A 27,810-nucleotide genomic window follows, 5' to 3' on the forward strand; every position below is an offset into this window, starting at 1 on the left:
CCTGCATCCCCATTCAAGTGAATATAGGTTAAGCTCAGGATGAGCTGCAGTACCAAGCACAGACGTATGTACGAACACCTCTTCTATCATGGTAGTTCTGGTGGTCGTCACACATTAATGGCCTGTCTTAAAGATAGAACTCGTTCTGTAACATGCAATGCCTCACAAAACTACGCTAAACTGGAAATAAAAAAGTTGTAAGTGCATGAAGGCAAACTGTAAAAAATTATTTGGTTCTCTATTGCCAAAATTGTTTAGGAGTTTCTAATGCATCCTTGATTTGAATATCATTCCTGACTGGCTGGAATTGCCCTTTGAGTTTATAGTGAGGGCAATAATAAAAAAAATATTTATAACTGTTTAGTACAATTATTTCCTGAACCCCTTAGTGACCAAGCATTCTTTTTTGTTTCTTCATTGTTGCAAACTTCATAAAAGTCCTAACCTTTTTTATTTTTACATTAACATAGCTGTACAGATGTAGCCAAGTTTATCTTGACTCTGATAACTTGTTGCTGCTTGATAACACACAACAAAAGCCATTGAAATGTCATTGAAAAAGTCAAATTAAAGTTTCTTGCCACTGTGTATTTAATGGGTTAAGATTCAAGATAAAGATGGCTCATTTGTATATGGGTTTATTTTTTGCTGAACAAGTTGTATTTTTCAATGGCAGCGTTTCTGGGTACAAAAAATATATAAACTTTTAAAGAACTTTTTTTGGGGGCGGGGGGATTAAAAACAATAGAGATTCCAGCATTGTTTTTTGCATTTTTAATTCACACTGTTCACCATGCGGTGTAAATAAGATGTTACCTTTGTTCTATAGGTTGGTATGATTATGGCAATACCAAATATGTATGTGGTTTGTTTGTTTTTTGTTTTGTTTTTTAAAAACACTTTTAAACCAAAATAATTAGGAAATAAATGAAGATAAAATTCTCATGATGCCATACTCTATTCTTCTAAATATAATAGTACCATACACTGTGCCCCTAAATATAATAGTATCATACACTGTGCCAGCTACAATGCCCTCTGTAGATAATGCCCCCTGTAGATAGTGCCAGTTACAATGCCCTCTGTAGATATTGCCCCTTGTAGATAGCGCCAGTCACAATGCCCCCTATAGATAGTGCCAATTACAATGCCCTCTGTAGATAATGTCCATTGTAGATAGCGCCAGTTACAATGCCCTCTGTAAATAATGTCCCCTGTAGATAATTCGCCCAAAACTGCCCAGAAAAAAACAACATTCTCACCTGTCCATGTGCACGCGCCTTCCTCCAGTGACGCAAGACTGGTCAGAGACCAGACGGTGTCATCCTGCGTAATGGTGCAGTCGGCGTGATGAAGTCATTGCGCCGAATGTGTCACTAGTAAAGCGCCAAATGGGAGGAAGGGAACGGAGAGTTCCCTGTCTCGCCAGCGCTAAATTAAGCAATTGTATCCGCATCCTTAGGATGCGGGTACAATTGGGTGAGAGGTCCCGCTTCACTCCAGTTCTATGAACCGGCTGTAATTTTAACAGTTGGTACGGAAGAACCGGGGCGAACTGGGCACCCTTCCAGCCTCGGGCCCCGGGCACTTGCCCAGATTGGCCTCATTATAATCCACCCCAGGTCTGACATCGCTGATGAAGGCCCCCAGGTCTGCTATCTTTGTGCTCCTATGAAGCCCTGCCTCAGGCAGGGCTTCATAGGAGAGTGTCAGTATCACGATATACTGCAATACATTAGTATTGTAGTATATCATGCAAGTGATCCAATGATCGCTGGTTCAAGTCCTAGGGGGACAAGTAAAATACAGTAAAATAACGTTTTTTTAAAATATATATATATATATATATATATATAAAAAAAGAAAGAATATTAAAAGTTAAAAAAAACAACCTTTTCCCTTAAGCACAATGTAAAAAAAATGAACATAACTGGTATCGCTGCGTCTGTAAAAGTCTGAACTATTACAATATATCATTATTGGTGAACGCCGTAAAAAATAAAAATGTAACAGCCAGAATCGCTGTCTTTTGGTCACTTCATCTCCCACAAAAAATGGAAAAAAAAGTGATCAAAAAGTCTTATGTACCACAGAATAGTGTTTATAGAAATTAAAGCTCGCCCCACAAAAATAAGCCCTCATACCGCTCAATCGACGGAAACATAAAAAAGTTCTGGCTCTCAGAATATATTGCGACAAAACTCTAATCTTATTTTTAACAATCAGTTTTTTCCTTGTAAAAGTAGTAAAATATAAAAAAACAATAGAAATTTGATATTGCCGTAATTGTATTGACCCGCAGAATAAAGTTACGATGAATGCCAAAAAAACAAAACCCCCAAAACAGATTGCTGTTTTTTACCTATTTCCCTCCACAAGTGTTTTTTTACAGTTTCCCACTACATTATATAGTACAATAAATGGTACCGTGAAAATCTACAACTTGTCCCGCAAAAAACAATTCCTCATACGGCAGTATCGATGGAAAAATAAAAAAGTTATAGCTTTTCGAACGTGGGGAGGATAAAACGAAAATGAAAATGCGGCGGGAAATGGTTAACTGTATGTACTGCAATTATTTTTTTTAGTCCCACTAGGGGACTTCACAATGCAATCTTCTGATCAATTATATGCAGTAATGCTTTGGCATACTAGTGTAAAACTGACAGTCAGTCTATTAAGATATGCCTCTGGCCTGGCATAATAGGCATATAGTCATGGCAGGCCTGGGGGCATTTGCTAGGGCCCGAAGTGCCATAGGAACCCATCGATGGCCGGCGATTGTGAACTGCTGATGGGTGACAGAGGGAGCCCTCTACCTCTCTAAAACCCCTTAAATGTCACGGTCGTTATTGGCTGCAGCATTTAAGGGGTTAAATGACCAGGATTGTAAATGACAGTCAGGCTCCTGCTGCAATGGCCAGGTTACCCCTGAAATACCGTGGTCAATAGTGATTGCGGCCTTTAAGATCACCATCACTTACATGCTTATTGGGATCTGGGAAGGTAATCCTTCCAGCATACCTCCCAACCGTCCCGGATCCGGCGGGACAGTCCCGGGCGGTCTGTAAATGTCCCGCTGGGCGCTGCATCAGAAGAAGGCAGGAGTCTTGCGGCGGTGTTCTCACTGGGATCGATGCCGGACCGTGAGTGGACCAGCCCAGTCACCTGACATGTCACCTGACCTCACCGGTCAGGTGACTGGACTGGTTCACTCCCGGGCCGGCATCGACACCAGTAAGAATGCCGCTGCAAGACTCCTGCCTTCTTCTGACGGTGAGTGACGGCCGTGTCTTCCGTCGCTCGCGCTCTCTCTCCTCCTCCTCACAGTGCAGAGTGCATGTGAGGAGGAGGAGGGTCTTTTTTTGCTCCCGGTAGGAGTCGGAATCCCCAATCCCTGGCCGGGGATTGGAGATTCCGCTACAGGAGAAGTGAGTGACTACACTGTCCATATATGGACACAGTGACGTCACTCACTTCTGAAGCGCAATCCCCGACCCTGTGGCCGGGGATTCCTCTCCAGGAGAAGTCAGTGACTGCACTGTCCATATATGGACATTAAAGTCAGTGACTTCTCCTGGAAGGGGGGGATGGGTGCAACCTACAGGGGCTGTGTGGCATTACCTACAGGGGGCTGTGTGGCATTAGCTACAGGGGACTGAGTGGCATTACCTGCAGGGGGCTGGGTGGCATTACCTACAGGGGGCTGGGTGGCATTACCTACAGGGGGCTGTGTGGCATTACCTACCAGGGGGGCTGTGGCATTATCTACAGAGGGCTGTGTGTGGCAACAAATTTAAATGAAATTCATCCGATTTTAAAACGGACAGGGAAAAAAACCGGATGCAAAACGGGTCAAAATCATCCGTTAAAAATGGCAACACGGCTCGGAACAGAATCGGAACAGATGCAAAACGGCCGGCAAAAAAGTCAGACACTCGGACCCTGTCGTGTGAATAAAGCCTACCTCTACCGCTCTGGCGGTAATGTGGCACCTACAGGGGGACTGTGTGTGGAGCTATCTACAGGGGTGCTGTGTGTGGAGCTGTCTACAGGTGGCTGTGTGGCACTATGTACAGGGGGCTGTGTGTGGCGCTATCTACAGGGGGCTGTGTGTGGCACTATCTAGGGGGGGCTGTATCTGGCGCTATGTACAGGGGGGCTGTATCTGACGCTATCTACAGGGGGCCTGTGTCTTGCACTATCTACAGGGGGGCTGTGTCTGGCGCTATCTACACGGGGGCTGTGTGTGGCACTATCTACAGGGGGCTGTATCTGATGCTATGTACAGGGGGCTGTATCTGGCACTATCTACAGGGGGGCTGTGTCTGGCGCTATCTACAGGGGGGCTGTGTGTGGCACTATCTACAGGGGGCTGTATATGACGCTATGTACAGGGGGGCTGTGTGTGGAGCTATCTACAGGGGGGCTGTGTGTGGCGCTATCTACAGGGGGCTGTGTGGAGCTATCTACAGGGGGGCTGTGTGTGGAGCTATCTACAGGGGGCTGTGTGTGGCACTATCTACAGGGGGGCTGTGTGTGGAGCTATGTACAGGGGGGCTGTGTGTGGAGCTATCTACAGGGGGCTGTGTGTGGCGCTATCTACAGGGGGGCTGTGTCTGACGCTATCTATAGGGGGCTGTATCTGATGCTATCTACAGGGGGGCTGTGAGTGGAGCTATCTACAGGGGGGCTGAATATGAAGCTATCTACAGGGGGGCTGTGTCTGGCACTATCTACAGGGGGATGTGTGTGGAGCTATCTACAGGGGGGCTGTGTGTGGAGCTATCTACAGGGGGCTGTGTCTGGCGCTATGTACAGGAGGGCTGTGTGTGGAGCAATCTACAGGTGGTCTGTGTGTGGAGCTATGTACAGGGAGGCTGTATCTGGAGCTATGTACAAGGGGGCTGTGTTTGGCGCTATCTACAGGGGGGCTGTGTGTGGAGCGATCTACAGGGGGGTTGTGTCTGGCACTATGTACAGGGGGGCTGTGTGTGGAGCAATCTACAGGGGGGTTCTGGTGGATGATTTTTCCATTGACCAGTAGCAGAGTTACACAACTGGAAAAAAAAAAATAATCCCCATCATGTAACTCTGCTACCTGTCAATTGAAAAGTCATCCACCACAGGGTCTCCCGCTTGACTTTCATTGTTCCCAGCCTTTTGGTTTATCCTGCAGCTGCTGCCGCCGTGGTGAGCAAATGTTATACCCAAGATAGGAAAAGTAACATAAAGACGACATAACCGGATCCATAATATCTGTGATATCCAGACAGTCTAGAGATCCGCAGTGAGAATGCGCGCGTGTTATCTGCAGAAGGATCTGGCCGTGATTTGATGTGTTTATGCCGGATATTGGGCGTGGTTAGGGCGTGGCTTAAAATGTCCCTCTTTTCCGAATTCAAAAGTTGGGAGGTATGCTTCCAGTGACGTTCTTGTGCGTGAAAATGTGGGAAAAGGTTAATCAGCAAATTGCTCTGGTTGTCTATATCTCAGTCTGATCTTTTGGGAATACCTGTGTATTTTTCTTAACAAAAAAACTAAAATTGATGATTTTATTATACAAATATAATGTGATGGTCATCCAGAAGAGTAGGACCATTAAACACACAGAATAGCCTTGATGATAAGGAGATAGTAACCTCAACAGTATAGTCACCATGGGGTCTGATGAAAACATTTTACGTTAGTCATAATGAACGTTTGCATCAATGAACCTGTTAAACTTAAGGGTTCAGCAGCAGGAATCAATCTCTCTCTGCATCAGTGACTTTTTTTTGTAGATGGACATCATAATATCATGCAGCTCCCACTGATTTAATGATCATCAATGAAAGTAAATAGCAGAGAAAGACCTATGGCATAAATATATCCAACACATATTATGTATAGAGAACAGTATTGTGTATATTGGAAGAAAGAACTGAAGAAGAAAGGAACAGTGGGAATATAAAGAAATACAAGAAACTTACATACTGTAAATAAATATTTAACCCATTTAAATATCACCTGTTATTGCATATTTTGCCAGGTTCTCTGCTGGATCTCAATATACACCATACTCAAGCAGTCAATGATCAGGAGAACGGAGCGCTCGTTCCTGATCATCGGTCTGTGTAAAAGGGTCCATCAATCAGCCGACAAAAGAGCAAATGCTCATTTGCCAACTGATCACATCTTTTATGCGGCATTAAACAGGGAAAGTGCTGCCGACAAGATGCCAATTGTATGCGGACGAAAGGACCCCAGGTCTGTCTGTTCAGTTTGCCTACTGTTAGGGCACAATATGTGCTGCTCTAACAGAAGCCTGTGTCATAGTGACACAGTGTAATTTATTAGTATACAGTGGTACGCTGATACATTATAAGTAAAAAATAAAGTTGTAAATAAATATATCCCTTCATGGGATTAAAAAAAATGTTACAAAAAAAGAATTTTTTTTCCCAAAAAAAAGGCATTATTTTGTATAAAATATATTTTATTGCCCATACATTACATAAAAACAAAAAAACTACACATATTAGGTATCTACACGACCATAATAACCTGAAATAAGTTATTTAAATGGTTATTTAGCATGAAATGTGAAAGGGATAAAAATTGCTGAGAATCGCTTCTTCCTATATTCACACCGCAAAAATAAATTATATAACCTACACAGTAATTTTTTCGACCCCCAAACCACGCAGAAAAGAAAAATTTAGACCGCATAAAACAAGGCCTCATATAGCCACGTGAATAAAAATGGGTTTTTCAGTTCTAAGAAATTGATGGCCTATCATCATGATAGGCCATCAATATGTGATTGGTCGGGGTTCGACTCCTGGCAACCTCGCCGATCAGCTGTTATGACGATTCACAGTATTACAGACTTCTTCCATTCACTTGAATTGGAGATGACTGTAATACTGTGAACCGCCGCTACAAGTGTGTCAGTGATTCATAGCTCGAGCAGTAAAGAGAATGAAGGGGAAGCAGCGCTCGTACGACCGCTGCAACTCCTTCAAAACACCTGTTCGGCAGGGCTGCCGGAGGACGGATCCCGACAGATCAAATATGAGGATAGGCCATCAATTTCCCATGATTGGACAATCCCTCTAAGCACTCTTGGAGCCTGCAAGCTGCAGCCAAGTAGGGAGGTCCACTGGAGGTTTGAGGCCCACTGAGGGATCCACCAGCTCTTTAATGGGCCAGTCCGAGTGTTTTTGTTATACAGAGCTTAACTGCATCTGGTGCACTTTACGCAGCAATCTTTGGGAAATAATTTTTATGATTTTACAGGATGAGATCCAATCCATCTCTTCACACTACATATATAGAGCCGTGCAATGGCTGTGTGTACAGAGCCTTAGGGTATGTTCACGCGGCCAAATTTCAGACGTAAACGAGGCGTATTATGCCTCGTTTTACGTCTGAAAATAGGGCTACAATACGTCGGCAAACATCTGCCCATTCATTTGAATGGGTTTGCCGACGTACTGTGCAGACGACCTGTTATTTACGCGTCGTCGTTTGACAACTGTCAAACGACGACGCGTAAAAATACAGCCTCGGCAAAAGAAGTGCAGGACACTTCTTTGGACGTTTTTGGAGCTGTTTTCTCATAGACTCCAATGAAAACAGCTCCAAAAACGGACGTAAAAAACGCTGCGAAAACGGCGTGAAAACGCCGCGAAAAATGCGAGTTGGTAAAAAAACGTCTGAAAAGCAGGGTCTGTTTTCCCTTGAAAACAGCTCTGGATTTTCAGACGTTTTTGTTGACTACGTGTGAACATACCCTTATGGACAACTTTGCATCATTTTTTTTTATTTCATTGCATTTATTATATGATATAAAAAATTTATTTCTGTAATTGGTTGAACATTTTTCATTAAATTCAATTAAAGAAATGTTTTTTAAAAAATAAATTAAAAAAATCACATAATAGATGCAATGCAATGAAAACAAAAATCAGATTCAAAGGCGGCCATACCCTTTAATCTCTATGGAGAAAAGAGGATTGAGCATTTTCCAGACTTGACTTATTGAGGGGGCTAGGATAGTAACAACTATGCATTCTGCTACGAAAACCTAAGCTTGGCAAATCTATCCCCCCCATTAGTGTGGATACCCCTGCGTGTCTTGCAGCCCTCCCATACACATTAGATTGTCAGAATATCAAACCTTAAAGTGTCAAATATGTGACCGGGGGGACTTTGTTTTAAATGTTGCCAAATTAAATTATTTCATCCATTTGTAATCCCATAAAGACATCTAATGCCATACAATAGACCATGAAATGTGCCCACAAGGTGTCAGAGGGTTAATCCAGCTGTAAGAGTATAGATTTCAGGAGAACTAGTGAAATAGAAGCAGGTATTCCGAACAATGAAAATGGGAAATAAAACATGTCACTTGCTAGAATGGAAGAGAAAGATAATTGCTTGTTCTCGATTAGTAATTAGTACTATGCTGAATCACTCACTGAATTGCATTTATTAAAACAGACAGGGAGTGAATATGGAGTCCTAGGGTTTAAAGTGAACCAGTCAAGTAGACAATGATTGGTTAATTGAGCACAGAATGGCATAGTAAATATATAGTGGGAACGTTACAGATAAAAGGAAATTGTAGCTTTTCTATGGAATTTTATGCTTATGTTACAAAACTTGATCCAATTTTAGACAAACTATGGAAAAACAGAGGTTAAAGGAAACTTCTAACAGGGCAGGCCCCACTTACTGTAGAATGGAGCATTATAAAGGGCACCTCTAATGTTGCTTTTTGCTTTGTCTCCCTACAGAAGTCCAAGAGTGGGGGCAGAACTAGTTCTGAGGCAAATGCAGAATGACTAAAGCTGCTCGTGCAAGGTTCCTATGAAGGAAATGCTTCAGGGGGTATACTGTTGCCTCAGAAACAGTACCATCCGATCTGCCAGGTATAATTTCTGCCGCCAGATTGAAACTTCTGGAGGGAGACATGGCCAGGAGCAATATTGGAGATACCTTCTAAATGTACCCTAATAAATCGGAATTAAAGGGTGCAATGACGCTAAACAGCCTCCAAATCTGCCAGTCAAGGGAATAAAAAAGGAGCTCTTTCTTACATACTTAATTCCTTAATTTTAGTAGGGTTCGGGTGAGAAAGGCTTCTGGCCCCTCAAATTGGCCCTTTGGTAAGGTGCCATTTTTAGATGCCCTAATCTAGAGATACCAGGTAAAAAGTAATCTCAGTTCCCTAAGGCTGAGTACACACGTCGTGGATTTTCCACAGATTTTCAAGGCAGGTTTTACCTTTTGCAACGCAAAGGGTGAGATCCTCGTCCAATCCGTAACAAAATCCATGGTAAATCTGCGACGTGTAAACTCAGCCTACCTTATGTCACAAAGATTATGCAATAACAAACTGAACATGACAATGAGTGCAATGTACTCCAATAGCCTGCCCAGTCACCAAACCTCAAATGTCCAATAGAGAATCATTGGGATGTTGTAGAATGGGAGATATGCATAATTAATAAGCAGTCAACAGATCTGCAGCAATAGCATAATGCTAGTATGTTCTCGTTGAAGTGATATCTTAGCAGATGTTGCTGCCTGCTACTTGAGGAGACCTAGGAGGGTTGGAGCACATTGGCACAATAATTGAATGCATAAGTTAAAGGTCGAAAGCATGGTTAGATGCTTCAGCACTTGGGTTTAGACTGCAAGTCCCTGTGTATTCTCAGTGTGCATACTGGAACTTTTATAGGTGGTTGTAAGGGTATATTCACACGTAGTCAACAAAAACGTCTGAAAATCCAGAGCTGTTTTCAAGGGAAAACAGACCCTGCTTTTCAGAAGTTTTTTTACCAACTCGCATTTTTCGCGGCGTTTTCACGCCGTTTTCGCGGCGTTTTTTACGTCCGTTTTTGGAGCTGTTTTCATTGGAGTCTATGAGAAAACAGCTCCAAAAACGTCCAAAGAAGTGTCCTGCACTTCTTTTGACGAGGCTGTATTTTTACGCGTCGTCGTTTGACAGCTGTCAAACGACGACGCGTAAATAACAGGTCGTCTGCACAGTACGTCGGCAAACCCATTCAAATGAATGGGCAGATGTTTGCCGACGTATTTGAGACGTATTTCCAGACGTAAAACGAGGCAAAATACGCCTCGTATACGTCTGAAATTTGGCCGTGTGAACATACCCTAAAGGATTTGCCAGACACAGCTTCTGTGTCAACGCCCGTGGGCAATCAGTCTGCACATGCTCCTATGTCTGTGAGACTGACTCCATCTTCCACCACTCAGGATGGCAGGCTTAGGAGTGGGAGAGCCTATCACAGCCTGGCCAGACGGAGCTAGTTCCCACCCACTGTCTATTTATACCTGCCTTTCCTGTTCCTCCTTTGACTGTGATTCTTCTATGCTTGTTTCCTGGCTTGCTGCTGCTGCTTGTACTACTCATCCTCTGCTTGTTATTGACCTTGGCTTTCTGACCACTCTCCTGCTCAGCGTTTTGTACCTCGCTCTCTCCTGGTTTGACTTGGCTCGTTCACTACTCTTATGTAATGACAGGGTAGGGAGACAGACAGATGAGCCCTAATCTACACGCCACTCAGTCCCTGCCTACTTGCAACGACCCGTCCTAAGCGACGGGGTACAACTGGGCGACGGTCCCTACGCTCAGTAAGTGCAAGACAGACAAAACAGACAAGGGTACACAGAAGCTAGGGAAACGGGGCAGCTGCCCACGGAGACACCGTGAGCAACAAGAGTAGTGAACGAGCCAAGTCAAACCAGGAAAGAGCGAGGTACAAAACGCTGATCAGGAGAGTGGTCAGAAAGCCAAGGTCAATAACAAGCAGAGGATGAGTAGTACAAGCAGCAGCAGCAAGCCAGGAAACAACCATAGAAGAATCACAGGCAAAGGAGGAACAGGAAAGGCAGGTATAAATAGACAGTGGGCGGGAACTAGCTCCGTCTGGCCAGGCTGTGATAGGCTCTCCCACTCCTAAGCCTGCCATCCTGAGTGGTGGAAGATGGAGTCAGTCTCACAGACATAGGAGCAGGTGCAGACTGATTGCCCACGGGCGTTGACACAGAAGCTGTGTCTGGCAAATCCTTTACAGGTTGTAGTCAGTTGCATTAAGTTTTGGAAATGTATTGAGCAAAGGTAACGTGTGCACCAGAGTAAGGAATGGCATGCTTGGCATCACCAAAGTCCAAGGCACCAAAGTCAAGTGTTCAAAGCTTTAATCAAAAGCACGTAAGCATAAAACAGTGATGATTTTCCACACAGGCCTCCTACAAAATGTGGGGAATAGGCCCAGCTTGACAGATGTGATTTCCTGAGTGTTATTCCATTGGTAGATAGAGAGACTCTATTGGGGATAAGAAAGGGGGAGACTTAAGGAAGAAAGCCAGGATGAGAAGGCAGAGCAGTGCTAAACTGAGCTTCCTTGGGTCCATCTAAGGAAAATTATTCTGAGGGCACACCCTGTAAAGAACTTGTCCACTTTAAATTGGCCATTAATTGCATACACAGGACAAATCATCAATAAGATCAAATAAGTTATTTGTGAATTAAATCTCAAAAACTATACCCTAGTGGCAAGTGGTTGGCTCCAAGTCTTTTCCAAATGTAGCTGTCTACTGCTGGAACTTTGGTGTCCTGTTGCATTAGTGGCGGATTATTGTATAATAACATGGTTCCACTGGAGGATCGTTAAAGAAGCACTCACCACAATTTACATAATGTGCCACTGATATGGGCCAAAGAATAAAAAAATGTGTTGGAGTTCTCCTTGAAGTACTCTGGTGGGCTGTATGGCCTTTGTTGTTGCAAAAAATTAAAGTCACAGGCACAGTCAGATTGTGATGGCTTAGTTCCTCAACCTCGGTCATAGTATTACTCACAAAACTGGACCCTTTCTACCCCTCAATGTGTTGTCATAAAATAAGCCACACATGACATCCTTATAAGCATCTCTCTCTAATGTGATTAGCACTTCTAAGGTGAATGGACAGTTAGAGATTATGGGAGTTCTGCCACGCAGGAGGGAGAATATAGCAGTCGGGGAGGCCAAGCTGCACATCATACATACTGTAGGAATAGGAGTAGACAGGTGAAATGAAATAAAAGAAAGTCTGCACAGCTCTACACTTGAGTTCATTGGGGGCTCTAAAGGTGGTGGTGGCCCCTTGAGCTAACAGGCCTTGTGCAGTGGTCACACATCTCTAAGGACAGCCGTGGAACAGACTAAAGCTTGAACTCAGGGTTGGCAGGAACTAGATTATTCTTAATTAAGAACAGCCTTGGGAGGAACGGGAGGCGTGCCCAACTAAATTAGAGGCAGTAACCCCCCAAATGTACAACGCAAAACAAAACACAAAGTATAGTATATATATATACATTTAGATTGTGAGCCCCAATGGGGACAGTAAAAAAGAGAGGACCTCTGTACAGCGCTGCATAATATGTTGGCGCTATATAAGTAACTGAAATAATAATAATATATATATACACTACCGTTCAAAAGTTTGGGGTTACCCAGACAATTTTGTGTTTTCCATGAAAACTCACACTTATATTTATCAAATGAGTTGCAAAATGACTAGAAAATATAGTCAAGACATTGACAAGGTTAGAAATAATGATTTTTATTTTAAATAATAATTTTCTCCTTCAAACTTTGCTTTCGTCAAAGAATGCTCCATTTGCAGCAATTACAGCATTGCAGACCTTTGGCATTCTAGTTGTTAATTTGCTGAGGTAATGGGGAGAAATGTCACCCCATGCTTCCAGAAGCCCCTCCCACAAGTTGGATTGGCTTGATGGGCACTTCTTGCGTACCATACGGTCAAGCTTCTCCCACAACAGCTCTATGGGGTTGAGATCTGGTGACTGCGCTGGCCACTCCATTACAGATAGAATACCAGCTGCCTGCTTCTTCCATAAATAGTTCTTGCATAATTTGGAGGTGTGCTTTGGGTCATTGTCCTGTTGTAGGATGAAATTGGCTCCAATCAAGCGCTGTCCACAGGGTATGGCATGGCGTTGCAAAATGGAGTGATAGCCTTCCTTATTCAAAATCCCTTTTACCTTGTACAAATCTCCCACTTTACCAGCACCAAAGCAACCCCAGACCATCACATTACATCCACCATGCTTGACAGATGGCGTCAGGCACTCTTCCAGCATCTTTTCAGTTGTTCTGCGTCTCACAAATGTTCTTCTGTGTGATCCAAACACCTCAAACTTCGATTCGTCTGTCCATAACACTTTTTTCCAATCTTCCTCTGTCCAATGTCTGTGTGCTTTTGCCCAAATTAATCTTTTCCTTTTATTAGCCAGTCTCAGATATGGCTTTTTCTTTGCCACTCTGCCCTGAAGGCCAGCATTCCGGAGTCGCCTCTTCACTGTAGACGTTGACACTGGCGTTTTGCGGGTACTATTTAATGAAGCTGCCAGTTGAGGACCTGTGAGACGTCTATTTCTCAAACTAGAGACTCTAATGTACTTGTCTTGTTGCTCAGATGTGCAGCGGGGCCTCCCACTTCTCTTTCTACTCTGGTTAGAGCCTGTTTGTGCTGTCCTCTGAAGGGAGTAGTACACACCGTTGTAGGAAATCTTCAGTTTCTTGGCAATTTCTCGCATGGAATAGCCTTAATTTCTAAGAACAAGAATAGACTGTCGAGTTTCACATGAAAGTGTAAAGGATCTGCCAGGCACAGCTTCGGGGTTAACTCCCATAGGTAATCAGTCTGCACCTGAATCTACGTCTCTGAGACTGACTCCATCTTCCACCACTCAGGATGGCAGGCTTAGGAGTGGGAGAGCCTATCGCAGCCTGGCCAGACGGAGCTAGCTCCCGCCCTCTGTCTATTTATACCTGCCTTTCCTGTTCCTCCTTTGCTTGTGATTCTTCTCGTGTGGTTTCCTGGCCCAGCTACAGCTCCTAACTATTTGATCCTGCTCCATACTGACCCTGGCTTACTGACTACTCTCCTGCTCTGCGTTTGGTACCTCGTGCTCTCCTGGTTTGACTTGGCTCGTTCACCACTCTGGTTGCCACCGGTGTTGCCGTGGGCAACTGCCCCTTTCCCTTTGCTTGTATTCCCTTGTATGTTTGTCTCGTGCACTTACAGAGCGTAGGGACTGCCGCCCAGTTGTACCCCATCGCCTAGGGCGGGTCGTTGCAAGTAGGCTGTTTCAATAGTTAGTTGTTTTGCTGTATGAGCTATTCTGCATGTATAGAAGGGCTGGTTTACCACGCGGATGCAGTTTAAAGAGGCTCTGTCACCACACCACATTATAAGTGGCCTATCTTCTACATAATGTGATCGACGCTGTAATGTAGATTACAGCAGTGTTTTTTATTTAGAAAAACTACCAAGTTATGACCTATTTTAGATTTATGCTAATGACTTTCTTAATGCCCAACTTGGTGTTTTTTAGCTTTTGACCAAGTGGGCGTTGTAAAGAGAAGTGTATGACGCTGACCAATCAGCATCATGCACTTCTCGCAAATTCATGTACTCAGCACATCGTGATCTTGTGAGATCACGATGTGCTGTCACTTACTCACACATTAACATTACTGAAGTGTCTTGAGAATGAATAGACATCGCTTCCAGCCAGGACGCGATGTCTATTCACAATCCCGACACTTCGGTAACGTTTGTGCGGGACTTAATGACAGCAAGCGTGATCTCGCGAGATCACGCTGTAAATGACAGCTTACAGCAATTATAATGTGGTGACAGAGCCTCTTTAACCTATTATGTGGATGGGTCCTTTATGATCATCTTTGCAATGGTCTCTGTTAAGAACAGCGAGGACAATAGGGGACTTCAACATTGTCATCAGAAGCCTAAACAGCGACAGTGAAGCTGCTGAAGAACTGTAGTAATCATGTAAATGAAACAACTCTGCAGTCCCAAAAATGTCAACTATTTTTGTTGCATTCTGGGTTATTATGATTTCCAGACCATAAAGTGCCAATTTAAGGACCTTTACTGTGAATGCATATACACTATATGGCCATAAGTATGTGGAAACCTGTCCATCACACGTATATGAGCTTGTTAGACATCCCATTTCAAAACCATGGGCAGTTGTTTTGAGTTGTGCCCCATTTTGCAGCTATAACAGCCTCCACTCTTCTGGGAAGCTTTTGGAGTGTGTCTGTGGGAATTCATCAGGAAGAGCATTTGTGAGGTCAGACATTGATGTTGGAGGAGAGGGCTCACAGTCAGGGCTCTCTGCAGCCACTCGAGTTCCTCTACACCAAACTCCTCACACCATATCTTTATGGACGTTGCTTTGTGCACTTGGGCAGTCTTGCTGGAACAGGAAAGGGCCGAACCCCAAACTGTTTCCGCAAAGTTGGAAGCTACAATTGTCTAAAATGTTTTTGTATGCTGAAGTATTAAGATTTCCCTTTACTAGAAATAAGGCAACAAACTCTGAAAAAAGTCCCAGACCATTATCCTTCCACCACCATATTTTGCAGAAGGCACTATGCATCCAGTAGGTAGTGCTCTGCTGGCATTTGCCGAATTCAGAATTCTCCATTAGACTGCCAGATAGTGAAATGTGCTTTATCACTCCTAAAAACACATTTCTAGGGCTCCAGAGTCTAGTGGCGGAGTGCTTTATGTCACTCTAGCTGACGCTTGCCATTATGGTGATCTTAGGCTTGTATGCAGCTGCTCCACCATGAAGCTCCCCGTGATGTCACTTCCAGAGGCAGTTTGAAACTCTATAGTGAGTGATACAACAGAGTTTTCATGGTCTACCGATTCGTAGCTGAGCTGTTGTCACTTCTAGCCACTTTCATGCTTCAATAATGCTGCAATAATAGCATTTACAGTTGACCGTAGTCACTGAGCTCTTTAGTATGACCCACACTACTACCAATGTTTGTCTATGGAGATTACATGCATGATTTTATGTACCAGTTTGCAATGGATGTGGCTGAAACACCTCGACCCAATAATTATGAGAGGTATCCACATAACTTTGGCCATATAATGTGCATAACTCTAGTGATTCACATTTATTTGTTACATTTCTCTGATGTCTGTACATATTTAGTTATTACTGTATGTAGCAGGGGATATGAACAGGAAAATCTAAAAACAACTTAGATGCTGGACACTGTGTCACGTGGCCTGTTACAGAATGTTCTTTCATTGTTTATATCCCAGTGTCCTGGTCTTACACCTGTATTCTCCAATTTAAGTGGTAAGCAAAACTAAGCTCAGTGTCCCTGGAGATTTGTTCCTATTGGCAGGATTCCCTTTATGACATCATGGGATTAAGAAAAACATGACGCTAGACATTACATTGTTTTTTATTAGTTTCCTATGAACTGTGAAAAAAGACAAATAAGCTATAAAAGTTGTGAACTCTGTGCTCTGAACATTTGTTTAGGAAAGCCAGATGGATGACAATGTCTGTTAGAGCTTTACCAGAAATGGCTATAATTAAGAAAAGGTTCAATAGAATCAACTTGACACAAAAAAGTGAAAGGGGGAAATACAGTTAACATGATATTTTGCTATGCTGTAGTTAATAAGTCAACATCACATTGGTGAAGTCTGTGATATTGGGTCACACATGGTTTCCAGAATGAAAATGAGAGCTCAAGCCCCTTTAAAATGGTTGTCTTAGAATTACCCATATTTCCAGAACTCCAGTTACTCTTCTAAGTATATAGAACATATAGAATTATGCCCTCAGAGACCTGCTTTGTTGTCTCTTTCTATATTTTTAGCCTCCGGTTCCTCCGTTGACCTCTATGCATGGACCTAGTAAACTGGGCGGTCCGCATGAGCGTTCCACGTGACGACCGATTTAATGTAATCCAAACAAAGAGAGACAAGGCAGCACGTCCTAAAATATAGGGAATTTATTCACCCAAGTATGCAACGTTTCAGTCCAGCAGGACCTCCTTGAGAAAGGTCCTGCTGGATGGAAACGTTGCATACTTGGGTGAATAAATATATAGACTCCAAACAGAGTTGTGTTAACGGCTGGAGACTGCTTAAAGCACCACTGTCCCCCCAAAATCATCTAGGCAGCTCCATACACAGATAGTTATCGCACAAAGAGACAAAAGAGCCTTTAACGCCAATGTATCAATATATAAAAAATTATAAATTTTATTTGGACAAACAACATATAAATTAAAAAATGAACCAACAAAGTATGACTCCAGAGAAGTTACGGAGACCGCACTCACAAACTGCTACACACAATGGTATATGGGCAAGCAAATATCCAACACTGTATAGACCACCCCACAGTTGAAATCAAAGACAATGCATAGCATAGGGTTGACTGGTCAAATCAAGGGACTTACCCATGTGTGAGACAGAAGGTGAGAGAGTGTCTGCTCCGCTGTATACCCCGACGCGCGTTTCGCCACGAAAGGCTTCCTCAAGCCTTGGGTAAGTCCCTTGATTTGACCAGTCAACCCTATGCTATGCATTGTCTTTGATTTCAACTGTGGGGTGGTCTATACAGTGTTGGATATTTGCTTGCCCATATACCATTGTGTGTAGCAGTTTGTGAGTGCGGTCTCCGTAACTTCTCTGGAGTCATACTTTGTTGGTTCATTTTTTAATTTATATGTTGTTTGTCCAAATAAAATGTATAATTTTTTATATATTGATACATTGGCGTTAAAGGCTCTTTTGTCTCTTTGTGCTATAAATACTTGGGTGAATGCATTCTCTTTATTTTTGGACGTGCTGCCTTGTCTATGTTTGGATTATACCAAGGGACTCTGGATCAGCTCCTGTTGAGGCTGGCACCCACTCTATTTTATTTATCTGGTGCTGTGATACCCTTTGTTTGCTACACCGATTTAATGTAGTCACTACATTCTGTCCAATGATCGTCACGTAGTGTTTTTTTCCATTGGTTGTTCTGGTGGATGTTCTTAGCGCACGCTACGCTGCAGCTGTAGCTGCTGAGCTACGTTTACTAAATACAGAGCAGAGAGACACAGGCACAGTCTTCTCTAAGCATTCTCACCCCGTGTGCCGAAGAAGGGAAACCGTGCATGCCCGTTTTCTCTGCACGGGGAGACAGCGATTGAATAGGAGACTATGGAAAAAAACCTGTGCATGCTTGTCCGCCGAGCAAAGCACTACTGGAGGACGTGTCCAGTAGCAATCAAAGGTAAATAGTCAATTGGGGTGGCATATTTAGGGTGGTGACAAGTAAGGACCGTTACATTTTTGATAAATAAGTGTACTTGCAAAGAGTTATGATTTTAGGTTCAGAACACACTGAGCCACCAATGTGATCTTGGGTATACTCCTTCAACACTGTTTCGAGATTTCCGTTACTGGAAAATAGACAAAACATCCTATGATATCATTGATCTGAATGGACCAAAACTAAAGTAATAGAACATAAATACAGTATAACACACGTCATTATTCTAATACATAATTTTTCCCTCTCCTCTTAGTTCTTCCCCTTCCCCTGGACACATAGTTTAAATACTAGGTTTCGTATCTCTACTTTTTCAAATAAATGAGTCACTAGTTTTGTCCATTTTTCTTTTTTTCTAGTTTAGCAACATAATTTACTTCTTTTGTGCTTATTAGTAGGTGTGTGAGTGACTGTACATCAGTATTTTACACTTGTGCGACTTCCCTCCATATAACATTGTGTCTTCACTGCATTCTGCTGAGAACTAGAGGGGCTCCTTAAAGGGTAACTATACGTTCAACAAACGTCTGACATGTCATAGTGAGCTGAGACCCCCAGCGATCTCTAAAACGAAGAAGCAGAAGCGCTCATGTGAGTGCTTAGCCGATTAGTTTCTGTTCGGCTTTACTCGGAAAGCCAATGTAGCGGTGGATGGGCTCATAAACTTTCTATTGAGCCCGTACACTGTTACATCAGCTTTCCAAGAAAAGCCGAACAGCACTCACACGAGCGCTTCTGCTGCTTCATTTTAGCGATTGGTGGGGGTCTCAGTGCTCAGACCCCCACCGATCAAAACTTCTGACATGTCACTATGACATGTCAGAAGTTTGTTGAACGTTTAGTTACCCTTTAAAGAGGCTCTGTCACCAGATTTTGCAACCCCTATCTGCTATTGCAGCAGATAGGCGCTGCAATGTAGATTACAGTAACGTTTTTATTTTTAAAAAACGAGCATTTTTGGCCAAGTTATGACCATTTTTGTAGTTATGCAAATGAGGCTTGCAAAAGTCCAAGTGAGTGTGTTTAAAAGTAAAAGTGCAAGTGGGCGTGTATTATGTGCGTACATCGGGGCGTTTTTAATACTTTTACTAGCTGGGCGTTCTGATGAGAAGTATCATCCACTTCTCTTCACAACGCCCAGCTTCTGCCAGATCACGCTGTGACGTCACTCACAGGTTCTGCATCGTGTCAGACGAGCGAGGACACATCGGCACCAGAGGCTACAGTTGATTCTGCAGCAGCATCGGCGTTAGCAGGTAAGTCGATGTAGCTACTTACCTGCAAAAGCTGATGCTGCTGCAGAATCAACTGTAGCCTCTGGTGCCGATGTGGCCGACACGAAGCAGGACCTGTGAGTGACGTCACAGATCTGCACTGCCAGAAGCTGGGCGTTCTGAAGAGAAGTGGATGATACTTCTCATCAGAACGCCCAGCTAGTAAAAGTATTAAAAACGCCCCGATGTACGCACATAATACACGCCCATTTGGACTTTTACTTTTAAACACACCCACTTGGACTTTTGCAAGCCTCATTTGCATAACTACAAAAATGGTCATAACTTGGCCAAAAATGCTCGTTTTTTAAAAATAAAAACGTTACTGTAATCTACATTGCAGCGCCTATCTGCTGCAATAGCAGATAGGGGTTGCAAAATCTGGTGACAGAGCCTCTTTAAGAATTTTACAAGTAAACTTCCACGACCTGTATATTAGCACAAGGCTGCAGGGATATGGAACTTCTTGGTGGCTTATGAATTAGATAACTTTTTATTGTTTAAGAGACATTTTTATACAACAGATCCAAAACAGATCATTCCACCCACCACCTCAACCATAGAAAAATACAATTGGCATTTTGAGCAGAAATCATACAAACATGTGGTATGACATCTCAGCATGTACATATCCAAAAGGGAAAATACAAGTACATGTCATCCAATAGAATAGAGATATAGTTCTCTGTACTGGATTAATATGATCATCACCAACTATCATGCAACATCCCAGTCATAGTGTAGATAAAGAAGCATTGCCTGCATTGGGTCATAACATATCTCAATGTCTACCAACCCTAGCATTACCTAATCTGCCAAGGTCTGCATCTTAGACATCCAGTCATAAATACGGTGCTGTAGTTATAGGGCGTTTAGAGGTAGCAGATCTGGTACCTAAGGTGACCCAAAGACCACTCTAGCACATGACAAGACAAGACAAGTATTACAAATGTCACTTGGTAGACGAGGACCCTGGTACAGATTTTGCATTGGGCTCCTGGAGCTTCATGTTACGGCTCAGCATAAAGATCATTGTCTTCCACACAGTTAATGAGTACCCTGTTTAGGATGCAGACCTTTATCCATTTTAATTGTCCCTCAATGATGGCGGAGTGGTGTCCAACCAAGGAGCAGCTATCAGCTTTCTAGCCAAAATAAGGATTCTAACAATGACTATTTGAAGATGTTCATCACTGGAGATGACCATTACGTAACCTAGTAAAGCTATAACAGGGTTAAGAAGGAATTTATAAAGTATAAACCTCCCCCCAATACTAAGTTAATCAACGGCAGGACCACATCATATGGCTAATGTGTGAGAGTCCCAATAACATTTTGGACATAATGCATTGAGTTGTATCCCCTATAGAGTGCTGTAAATCTGGTGTGTGATGTGAATAGGCATGTATGTGACGTTTTCATGATTTTACCCCATTATTTTATGAGACCAAAATCGAATTTCTATTTCTGTTTTAACTGCACTAATGGTGATGCATTAGATATTAGTCATTTATTATAGCTAAACATTGGTTGAGGGGAAAATTTGGATAGAAAGCATACAGGCCTGGACTGTGGCAACATGTCTCAGTTATAAAAATGTATAGAAGTTGGAATGGGGTTGGCCAAATTCTTACTGAAGCTGAGCAAAAGAGTTAACTACACCACCTTGATGTACCTGATGACCATATTGGAGACCCAGGGACTCCCAAGAGTCAGATCCCACCAGATTTGCAAACTTAGGTAAGCAAGATATTTCGACACTTTATGCATTAAAGAGGATTTCCAGAAATTTGAAATGGTGGACATCAATCTGTAATCGAGGAAAGTCCAACTCCCGTCATCCCCAGGATCAGTAGAATGAAGCAACGCACAGCCATACAGTGCTGTGCCTGGACAAACAATAGTAATTGCCACGGCCCCTTCGATCTGCTGATTTTGGAAGTCCCGGTGGTCAGACTCCCACCGCTCATACATTGATGGCCTATTCTGAGGATAATCTATTAATTAAAAACCCTAGAAAACCCTTTAAATAAAAGTGTTGGCAGGACAGAGACCCCCACACCGGTCCCAAAATCGCTTTTGTGACTTCTACTATTCTTCTAAATTTTAGCAAAGGTGACATCACACAATGTCTTAGATGCAGTTTCGACTACAGATATTGGCTTGCTTTCTCCAACAAAAAATGTATAGACTGCTTTAGCCTCCAGCATCGTAAATAACGCTTTGGTAGACGGCCAACGCTTTCTTCTTTGCCGTGTTCACAGACTTATCATTTAATACAGTTTGAATAGGTTTATGATTGATGAAGCGATTTGATGAAGATTGCAGCACACCACTTCTGCTGACAAGACGCTAAAACACTGAGCTCCCAACTCTAAGCCACTCTCCTCTTGTATGCATACCAATAGAGACATTATGCATTACCTTGATGCCTCCGGCCTATATTAATTGTGAATAAAATATTCAATAACTTCAATTTTTTTTCTTTTGTTTCTTGCAATCCACAAAGGTCAGGAAGATGTTTTTTTTTTTTTTTATTCATGTGGATAATAAACACGTTTCACGCTCAAGCAATGAATATCATTATACAATGTAGTACTCACAATGATACGATCAGCTCCTCTGTGGGGAAAGGTTACTAAGAAGCAGCAACTTGCAGTCACAAGGAATTACCATCATTGTTACCCGGACTGAAGGTGAAGACTGTAAAACAGTAACAGGGATAGGGCTCAGGCACACAGGCGTATTACGGATCAGTACAACCTCCTTAATGGATGGAGCCATAATAAGTCACGCATAGCCCTACCGTACCTCTACATGCCTTGAATGTCATATTGAGGTAAGAAGCGTTTCCTATTAAAGGAGTTGTCCGCCTTCTGACAACTGATGACCTATCCACCGGATAGATTATCAGTATGTCATCGGTACGGGTCCGACACCTGGAACCCGCACCGATAAGCCGCTCCGGTGGCCTCCGAGCATTGGATGTTGTGGTACATAATGCTATGTACGGAGCCCGGAAGCAGATGGCTCCGTACACAGCATAGCGGCCGTGCTGCAGAACTGTAGATCCGCTCCTATTCCGTGGCCGGAGCTAACTACTTCCGGCTTGTATGTCTTTTGCACTGAGGCACCGGACCAGCTTATCTGTGCGGGGCCCGGGTGTCAGACCCCCACAGATCATGTACTGATGACCTATTCGGTGGATAGGTCATCAGTTGTCAGAAGCTTGAAAGCCCCTTTAAATTCCATATGAATCAGATAGAAAATAATAGGGGCATGCCTATTGGACATGGAATTATGGTACATATGGCGGCACACTGAGAGATGTAGTCTCCGTGCACATGGCTCTGTGTTTGGAGTCTAACAATTGTTTTTTCTATTCCTGAATAACCCCTTTAACCACTTCCCTCCGCGGTAATTTTTCATTTTTGCTTTTTCCTCCCCATTTTCCAGAAGTTATAACTTGTTTATTTTTCTTTCGATATAGCCGAATGAGGGCTTGTTTTTTGCGGGACAAGTTGTAGTTTTTCACGGCACCATTTATTGTACCATATAAAGTACTGGAAAACTAGAAAAATATTCTTTGTGGGGTGGAATGGGAAAAAAAACTGTGTTTCTATCATTGGTTTTTGTATTTTGTTTTTATGGCATTCACCAAGCGGTAGAAAAACTTTAACTTTTACTGATTATTAAAACTAAAATTAGCTTTGTTTTGCCACATTTTGAAAGCCATAACTTTTTGATCACTTTATATTCAATTTTTTGTGGGAAATAACAAAATAAAACAGCGATTTTGGCATTTAATTTTTTTTTTTACAGTGTTCTCTATGCGGGTTAAATAAGGTTATATTGTAATAGTTCAGACTTTTAGGGACGCTGCGATACCAGTAATGTTAATTTTTTTTTAAAATTGCTTTTGAGGAATAATGGGAGAACGTTTTTTTTTTAAACTTCTAATATTGAAATTTTTTATATATATAGAAAAAACTTTATTTAACTGTACTTTTTTTAATTAGTCCCCCTAATGTATTGCAGTATATTGTGATTTTTACAGACTCCTATTAAGCCCTGCATCTGACAGAGCTTAGTAGAAGCACAAAGATGGCAGAACTGGGGACCTTCATTAGGCTCCCAGGCTGCCATGACAACCATTTGAATAGTGGTGGGGGCAATGGGACATCAGGGGGGCTGCCCCACACTTTTTGAAAACTTAGATGCCGTGGTCGCTATCCCGCTCGTTGCAGTTAAGTGTCGGCTGTTTCATACAACTGACACACGCCAGTTATGGAGTGGGCTCAGCCCATAGTTCGCTCCTTACTTTCCATCATGGCCTCTGACGTATATTTATGGTGGGTGTTGAGAAGGGCTTCATATTATATTTACAGTACCTGTGGGAGTATGTAAGGTATAGGGCTGCTGGTAAAGCTGTTTTGCGTGACGTTTTGAAATCATCATGTGATATAATCACGCACCTCTGCTCATATGCAGGCTGCTGTGACAGTCTTTCGCATACAGATGTAACCATCTTTAGCTTGACTCTTAACGTATTAAATACACAGTGGCAAGAAACTTTAAGGGCCTGTTCACATCAGCGTTGGCTTTCAGTTGAGGGGTTCCATCGGAGGTTTCCATTGGGAGAACTCCTCAACGGAAAGGCAAATGGAAACCTTAGCTTCCATTTGCATCACCATTGATATCAATGGTGACGGAAACATTGCTAATGATTTCCGTTTGTCACCATTCTGTCAGGTTTCCGTTTTTTTAATGAAATCAATAGCGCAGTCGACTGCGCTATTGATTCCGTCAAAAAAACGGAATTGATATCAATTGATATCAATGGTGATGCAAGCGGAATCTAAGGTTTCCGTTTGTTATTCCATTGAGGGGTTCTCGCGACGGAAACCTCCGACGGAACCCCTAAACAGAAAGCCAACGCTGATGTGAACAGGCCCTAACTTGACTTTTTCAATGGCTTTTCAGTGGCTTTAGTTGTTTGATATCACGCTGCAGCAAGTTATCAGAGTCAAGATGAACTCGGCTATATCTGTATGTGCGGACGAAGTTATTGCTATGCATTGCATTGACAAGCTTCACCCATAACTGTATCTTAAACATGTATTAGAAATCTCAAAAAGCCTGCAGGATTGGAAAAGACTTTACATGAAATTACTTATTTTAGTGGAAGGTGTTAAAAGGACACTATTGCCAAAATGATTAGTCCTATTTGCTATCACTCTCTTATGCAAGAAACTAATGTACTACAACGCTTATATCTAGGGGGTAAAAGGGGTTATGTGGGGCCGAAAAATTATTACCAGTGTACTCAGTGTGCTGATTCTGAGATTTTGATTGAATTTTATAGCGCTGCCGGGGGATCGGAAGTCTAGTTGCACAGTCTTCTTTGATGACAATATGACTCTTCGTCACGTGATCGACTCCGCTGTACTCTTTGTACAAGCCAGAGCAGTAGTACATTGATCCGTCAGAGCAAGGGACTGCTGAACGCAACGGTTCTTTTGCAACATGGACACCACTGGAGGCCGACGGAAACAATTGACCTTAATGTGCTCCATCAGCTTTTTTTTGGGGTATCCGTGGTTTTACCTTAATAAATAGCTCAGCATTCGACGCTATTATTTCCGGTAATCTCTGCCAGATATGTGGTGGAGGCCCCTAACGTAAGCTTAAACGCAGATGTGAACAGGCCCTAATAATACCATTGTGTTTTAATATTATCTATGGCATCAAGGACGTTTATGATCATCTCCCTGGTACCTAGTGGATATATAATATTTATTCCTGGTGTCCTGGTTATTATTTTCAGTACTGTATATCCCTTTTTTAGTGGGATAATCTTTAGTTTCTAGAAAGTTCATTATTTTTATTTCTAGCCTACAGTGCGGTACAGGTCAATATTTTTTTTTTTTTTAGCTCTGGTGATACATTGACCACTTATCTGTGCAGGTTCCAGTAGTTTTACACACTAAGGGTATGTTGACACGCTTATCAAAAAATGCCACTTACGGCCAGAAAAACAGCCGAAAATAAGCCATGTGAACATACCCTCGGGCCTCATGCACACGACTCTAAAATCGCCCGTAATTACGGTCCGTAATTACAGGCCCATATGTTTCTATGGCCGACGGAAACCTTCCCGTATATTTACGGGAATGTGTTTGGGCCGTAGAAACGTGCAGAATAAAATATGGACCGTGCTCCCATACGGGTCGTAATTACGGACACACAGTCGTGTGCATCGAGCCTAAAATTCAGCTTTTTTTCCCACTAGGAATCACTGGGGGCAGGAATAGTCAGAGCTTGGCAACTGCCATTTAATAGCTACATGTTTTTCTGCACCCTGGGAGAGCACTCAGTCTACATGAGAACTCGTATTCGACCAAATGGGCATTTCCTTTATTTTGTTATAATCTCCATCTAAATATTTTTTTAGAATGTTTAACCTCCTGTCATTGCAGATAATTATTTTCCACAATATATTCTGAAATGCTGCAAGAAGTATAATTTGTCATAAGGTACGGGTCAGGTTTTTAGAATCTGTTCATATTCTTTTAGGAATTCTCTCAGCCCCAGAAAACATGTCTTTTATTTGAGGACTGTCATCTGCTTCGACATCTGTGACATCCTCCTCTCTCTATTTATGTACAGTGTCATTCTCCATGCTCATAAAAGTGATCTGAAATACAATAACAAAAGCTTTCTTCTTATGTAAGGGTTCAGCAGAAATCTCTGACTGCTGGAGGCTGCGGTCTGCTGTGTAGGTGAAAATAGATTTAGACAGGCAGGAGGTCATTCATGATGTGCAGAAGTACAAAGCAGGTAGGAAAATCTTTCTATGGTGATGTCACATATCTAAGTGAGTGTCACACAGTAAGAGATGCACCACTTCAGTGGGTAGAGGGCATACGTTGCAAATGAGAGAGGCAAAAAAAACAAATAGGATTCTGTTGGATTTTAATAGGAGTTTAATTGAAATTATTGATTGGTTATCTAGATTATGGATGAATCACCAGGGAAGGGATTTACAAGTAAAGGGAGGATCAGGATGGCAATGGAAAAAGGTAAACAAGAGGATCTTGTGCACATGGAACCTTACTGACCACCTAAAATGTTTCACGGACCCAAGAACGAGGGGGCATAATCTAAAAAGAGAAGGCAGAAAGATCAGTTGTAATATTAAGTGATTTTAAAGTGAATCTCCACCTTTTACCACCCTGGCATTTTTAGTTCCAATATTCCATACTGACTTATTTCTTAATGTACCTTTAAAGCGGTCGGAGCTCAATTTTTCCTGATACAGAGCTCCAAATCTCCTGCATAGACATATTTTCAGAATAAGCTGTCAAATGTGTTTAAATTAGTAATAACACTCTTTCTGGCTATTATATGACTTGTATATAACATTCTTTAGCAGTTTCCCCTTAGCACACTCTATCTCTTTTTCTCAGTTGTCTCTGAGCTAGTGGGCAGAGCCTATCTGCTATCATATCTTCTATACACTGCACACATAGAAGAGGAGAATCCTGCTCTTCTATCTTTATCTATCACATATATAGAAGCAGCAACATGGAGGAGATTGTACAGATTGTACAGCAGTAATGAGCAGTGTAGCTGAGTATCCAGCACTGGGGTGAAACGTAACACTTACCGGGAAGCTGCAGAATGTGTCTATGTCTCTTTTACTCTGCTCCTGCTCCCCCTCTCTTCTCCACAGGCTTATATGTGAAGCGTTTCTGTGTCTCTTTCTCTCTCTGCTCCATACTCCTGCTCCCCCTCCCCTCTTCATAGATGTCTATTGGCAAGCAGTGAAGAGACATACCCCCACTTTCTGCAATCCGTCTGTAACTAGGGATTGATTTTGCTTCACAAAAGGGATGGGAAGCTGATTATAGGAAGGGAGACACCTAGTGACAGTAACTTCACACAGAATTTGCATGGATAAAATAACTAAATTTTAACAGTAAGTATATTACAAAGTTGATCTATATCAGGAATACTATTAGATCAGCATAAGTTGTTTGAAAATTTCAAAAGTTAGTGTCCATTTAAATGATAAAATTCTTACTGCCTGCAGTCACCACTAGTGGGCCCCTCAGAAGCGTTTGGTATACTGTTTTTTATTATTATTATTATTATTATTATTATTATTATTATTATTATCATTAATAAGGTCACTGTATAAGCTGTATGCAGGAAGTTCTTAAGTTCCCTCTAGTGGTGGCTGTAGGTGCTAGAATGTTATAATTTTGGAGATTTTTATGAGGAAAATTTAGCTCCATTTGCTAAAAAGATATACAGAAATTAATCATCACAGAATGTTGT

The 27,810-nt window shown here is 42.4% G+C and overlaps 1 pseudogene; it reads left to right on the forward strand.

The window, feature by feature from the left end:
• The window catches only part of LOC142760408 (protein FAM171A1 pseudogene), a 61,724-nt pseudogene that overhangs the window by 801 nt on the left and 33,113 nt on the right, over positions 1-27,810 (forward strand).

Source organism: Rhinoderma darwinii, chromosome 4, assembly GCF_050947455.1.
Source record: "Rhinoderma darwinii isolate aRhiDar2 chromosome 4, aRhiDar2.hap1, whole genome shotgun sequence".
Classification (NCBI taxonomy): Eukaryota; Metazoa; Chordata; class Amphibia; order Anura; family Rhinodermatidae; genus Rhinoderma; species Rhinoderma darwinii.